Source organism: Peromyscus maniculatus, chromosome 14 (assembly GCF_049852395.1).
Source record: "Peromyscus maniculatus bairdii isolate BWxNUB_F1_BW_parent chromosome 14, HU_Pman_BW_mat_3.1, whole genome shotgun sequence".
Lineage (NCBI taxonomy): Eukaryota > Metazoa > Chordata > Mammalia > Rodentia > Cricetidae > Peromyscus > Peromyscus maniculatus.
In genome coordinates this window covers 44,599,082-44,604,695 of record NC_134865.1, presented here as the reverse complement: position 1 = coordinate 44,604,695, position 5,614 = coordinate 44,599,082, and the positions used below count along the sequence as shown (strand labels likewise).

The 5,614-nt window shown below is 38.6% G+C and overlaps 1 pseudogene; it reads right to left on the bottom strand.

Moving 5' to 3' along the window:
* Nucleotides 1-4,519: 4,519 nt before the first annotated feature.
* LOC102903349 (non-structural maintenance of chromosomes element 1 homolog pseudogene) lies at nucleotides 4,520-5,313 on the bottom strand (annotated as a pseudogene).
* Nucleotides 5,314-5,614: the final 301 nt, after the last annotated feature.

Below are 5,614 nucleotides of genomic sequence, written 5' to 3'. Positions count from 1 at the left end.
GGCACAGGTTTTGTGTGATGGTGTAATGGCAATGCCTGTGTACAGTTCACACCAAAGATGTATAGGGTATGGAAAATAATGCAGAGCTGCAGAACCAGGAATAGTGGGATAGAGGCAAAAAACAAAAACAAAAAAAAATGACAGTTCATGAAGTGTATTAAGAAACAGCTTCGCAGTCAGAGGTACAGCTGGTTCAAACGGTAAATGACTGGATTGGGTGGGAATAAGGAGACAAGAAGAAAGAGTGAAGATGGGTCCAGACGTCCAGTTCAGTGTCCACACCAAGTCTGAAGTAACATAAAACACACAAGCAAATAAATAAACACAGCAATAAGTAAGTAAACGAAGAGGAGCCATCTTGAGAAGAAAGATAACAAAATCAATCTGAGATGTTTCTGAAAGGCTTGTGGGCTATTCAGGTACACAAAAGTAGCTAGAAATACAGAGAAAAAAACAACCAGTTGAAATCATGAGATTGGGAAAGATTGGGAAAGTTTAGGTAACCAAGGAAGAAAAGCATCAGAAAAATAAGTGACAGTGTGACAATTTCTTGGTTTGTTGAAATTTACTTGACTTCTTTATATCACAGATCATGATATGCTCATTTGTTTTTGAGACAGTTTCTTACATATTATACGGTCTGATTCCAACTCTCTGTGTGGCTGAAGATGACCTTGAACTTACCCTCTTGTTCTAGCTCCTGTGTGTGGGTTACAGGCATGCACCACCACACCCGGTTAATGTGGTGCTAGGGATCAAGTCCAGGCATTGTGCATGCCAGGTGGACACTCTGCCACCTGAGCTACGCCTCTGATACACATGCTTTTAAAATGATGATGTGTAGGTAGAATTTCACATTGTCTCGTCACGTTGACAGGCTATGAGGATGTTAAATGACAGGGAGTTAACAAGGGTATGTGAAACATATTGAAACATCTTTCAAAATAGAACTTTTCATGTCCCCCAGACACACATATGACTGTGGAATAAACAATGACTAACACAATTATAGCTCTGACTTATGTGGTTTTTAGCGTTCTTGTAAGATGTATTTTATTGTTCTGAAAATTTTACAGTAATTCTTGATGGGGGATGTTACAGGGTTAAAAGGATAGCTTTTGGATTTTGTTATTCAAGAATTTAACATCTTTTCCAGGGTTAGTGGTGCACACCTTTGATCCCAGCACTCAGGAGGTTGAGGCAGGAGGATCTCTATGAGTTTGAAACCAGTCTGGCCCATACAGAGACTTCTAGATCAGCCAGGGTTCAAATATTGTTTGTAGTATTAAGGCAATTCCACATAGTTAAAAGGGAGGTTTATTTTTTTGGAGGGTAACTTACAAGTAAAGGGATAGGTTACAGGGTCCAGGAAAGGTGTAGTGCAGTCCAGAGATGTTCTCTGGAAAACTCTGCTTGGTCTACCTCCAGCATCCCGGATCCAGGAACCAAGAGAGCCGGCACATCCAGATCTTGGGTCTTAAGGGCTCCTGTCTCAGCCCTGCCTTGTAGGCATGACAGTTACCGAAGCCTCAATGGAGGTAGTACTTCCAGGTTAAAGCTGGAACAGCTACCCACTACATTCAAAGTGAGAATTTTTTCAAAGGAATTAAATTTCTTGGATAGTTCTTACATTTCTCTGTCATTTGCCATCAATAACTTTTTTTGTGTGGTTGTTGATATTGTTCTTGCTTTTATGACAGGATATGGCTCAGATAGTCTGCCTCTCAGGTGCCAGGGCTACAGGTGTGAGCCACACATCCAGCTTCATTTTTTTTTTAATTTATTTTTTGACCAGCTTCATTTTTAAGGGTAGTTATTGTTTTGAACTATCGTTACTGGAAATTTGAGGGATATAGTTGTTCAGAAAGAGAACACAACTATTTGTATACTGAAAGCAATTTACTGGTTTATTTATTTAAGAGAGTCTCATTGTGAAGCTCTAATTGACCTGGAATTTGCTATGTAGACCTCAGATTCACAGAGACCCATCTGCCTCCTGCCTCCTGCATGCTGGATTTAAAGTTGTGTGTCACCATGCCTGGCCAGTGTTGTTTCACTTTTAAATTATGGTACATTTAATAAAAAACAATGTGAAGATAAGTTCACTGGACCTTCAAATTTTAATAGTATAACATTTCCTTAAGTATCTCTATATATGTAATTTATGTCTATAAAATTAAGTTACACACATCTGAATTACAAAGATACCCTTTTATTTTGTCATCTACAATGGAGTTGATTATGCAGACTTCAGTCTTTACCCCAACATCAGAGACTGAGATTGGAACATGGCAGCTTCTGTTGACAGGGATATCAAGGATATAATGCCTTGTTATTAATGCTAATCTCTAAAGTTAGAGATACGGTAACTTGAAATAGCTATCCTTCCCTTGGTATTTGCCTTCTAAATTCTGATTATAAATGTGTTAGCCATTAGAGTCCTGTAAACATTATTTCCTCTTTTTTTTTTGGTTTTTTCGAGACAGGGTTTCTCTGTGTAGCTTTGCGCCTTTCCTGGAACTCACTTGGTAGCCCAGGCTGGCCTCGAACTCACAGAGATCCGCCTGCCTCTGCCTCCCGAGTGCTGGGATTAAAGGCGTGCGCCACCACCGCCCGGCCAATTTCCTCTTTTTTTAAAGATCTTCATTTGCCTAAAAAAAGCCCACATTAGTTTGAATTACTTCTTATAGTTTATATGGTAGTGATGTCTTCAGGATAATATAAATATTAAAAATTAGAGGTTGTTCATACTTATTTAGAGGAAGTGAAACCACACTTAGAAAAGAAATTTTATACATAAAAGATAAGTTGTAGGTCAGAAGATCAATTTTTGAAATTTAGTTTGGCTGCAAAAAATTTTAAAATGCCTTTCCACTTAGAAATTTCACCTCTGGAAATCTTCTTAATAGCTACCTCACTAAGTATATAATGATTTTACAAAGATATGCTTAAAACATTTGTAAGCAAAATAAATAAATAAATAAACAAATAAATATTCCTTCAGACGAGAATGAGTTAAATTAGATGTTTTTTCTAAAAGTAGAACTTCAGGTAGTCCCATACAGAGATATCCAGCTTATATTAAGTTAAAAAAAATCAATTTGTACAGTATCTTTAGATCTAGGTAAAGTGGATATAAGCCTGTGCATGCTTGGTATGTGTTTATTTCTGAAGGATAAAAAGAAACTGGTAGGCTCACTCAAGAGGTTAAGTGGGTCTTGAAAAGACAAACATGTACTTCATTCCCTTTTGTGTTGTTAGTAACAGTTTTAACCCAAAATTAGCAATCTTTAAATCATATAATTTCTAACAAGGATTAGCAAAAATATACTAAAAAAAGTCCCCCCAAGCTGTTAAATGAATTGTCTATTGTTCCTTTGATAATAAGTCATAGTGGGCAGGGCAGTAATGGCACATGCTTTTAATTCCAGCACTCAGGAAACAGAGACAGGCAGATCTCTGTGAGTTCTAGTCCAGCCTGATCTACAGGGCAAGTTTCAGGACAGTCAGGGATATGCAGAGAAATCTGTCTATAAAAAACCATATGTATATATCTGCAGTGGGTTTTTTTAATAATTTATTTTTATTTTATTTGCATTGGTGCTTTGCCTGCATGCATGTCTATGTGAGGGTGTCAGATCTTGGAGTTAGAGACAGTTGTGAGCTGCCATGTGGGTGCTGGGAATTGAACCCGGGTCCTCTGGAAGAGCAGTTGGTGCCCTTCACCACTGAGCCATCTCTCCAGCCCCTGCAGTGGGTTTTTATTTCCATAATGGTACTTTCATACAGAAAGCAATTTTGGAAAATAGCTTCCCAGAGTAAAGAAATAATTATAGCATTAATACTTCCATAGGGAGAGGAATTCTATATTTTTGGTGCTATATATTAATGTTGGAAATTACTATAAATCATTGGTATACCAGTAATTTGGGGCCTATGATGATAAAGACTGCTTAAATCCTGGACCAGTGTACAGTGTAGTGTTATATCAGCAGGTCATTCTCTGAACTCCTGAAAAATTAATGTTTATTGAAAAATCAGAGTAATTCTCACTTATTAGTTTTCAAATGTTGCATACCCAGAGTTTTAGCACATATGTAAAATATAGATATTATTGTATATACACAGATACAGATGTAAAACATTTGCACATATGTAAATGTATGTTATCTACAACATAAAAAGTAAAATACATGGGAGTCTTGTAAAACTAAAAATGACTAAGTATCACTAAGAGAAATTTTCATATGCAGCTTCTCTTTAGCAATGTAATTTTAACTATAACAATTTTAATTAATTTCTGCCAAGGTTTTATTTTATTGAAGTTCCTTTTTAGGGTCTTAATTTGAATAAAAATCAAAGCATAGAAATGAATACTGGGATAAGTATTTTAACTAACTTTATTACTTATTTGCCAACAGGAACTTTTACTAAAAACATGTCAAGAGCCAGAATCAAGAAGGGAGGCAGTTGATGTGCCCTGTAGATGGCCAGGCTCTGCCTAAGCAGGCCATGAAGGTCAGCTCACCAACAGCCGGAGCCCTGCAGGACACCAGTGCTGCCGCATCTACAAGGACTTTCTGCTGGGCTTGGAGATGCCAGCCTCCCTCTCACTCTCAGGGTTGGAGACTTCTGATATATCGTGGGGCCAGTAGTCATTACAGTGGGGGCAGTGTGGTTCGGAGGTGACTGACATACTTGGCCATGCAAGGGAAATACATACTAATACCCATGCCTCTCAGCTTTGACCATGGATGAGGAGGCTGTGGCAGATCTTTGCATCTCTTCACTGCATCCAGGCAGGTCTCTCGGGCGAACTGCTCCACCGGGACATGCAGCGTGAACTCCCCTTCCTTCTCAATCAGCTACTTGCTCTGCACGAACTTCTGCAGCACCGGCTCTGCTTTCTTCTTCCTCATCCTTTTGCCTTTGAGTTGATCAACCAGATTCAAAATGTTTGTAGAAGCAAAGCCAGCTTCTGAGTCGATGATCAGTTCCAAGATCTTTCCAAACAGATCCAGCCCGTTCTCTACAAAATCAGTTCTCTACAAAATTTTGGAAAATGAAGTTGTAGCAAGATTCACCAGTGTATAAATGGGTCTCCTTTATCCCAACGTACAAGGACTCCAAGACACTGTTGACACTGTTGATGAAGTCCTTCAGCTTATCCACAGTAGCATTTAGGTCATGGACCTTGTCACAGTGGCTCTGCAGGCGCCTAACCTCCCGCTCCTCCAGCACATCTGAGTCAGCGGTGCTGACGGATATGATGGACATCCGCCAGGGCACCCAATCTTCTGTGCGGCCCTGCATGTCCCAGGGAGCCCATGACTGCAGGCTGGCCAGGGGCTTAACTAATTTAACTCTAAGTAATCTCAGCACATTCCCCCAAACTCAGGCTTTTATCTGCCTCATTTATGTGTAGTTTACAAAATCTACAAATTAATTTACTAATGAAAAAAAATTATTTTTAAACTCAGAAAACCTTTATTGATTTCAAGCTAAATACTAGATACTTGTTTTTATACAGACATTTGCTTCCTAATATTTAGTAGAAATTGCGTATACAATTAAAGAAGAGCATGTACAGAAAAATGCATTTACTCATATAGAT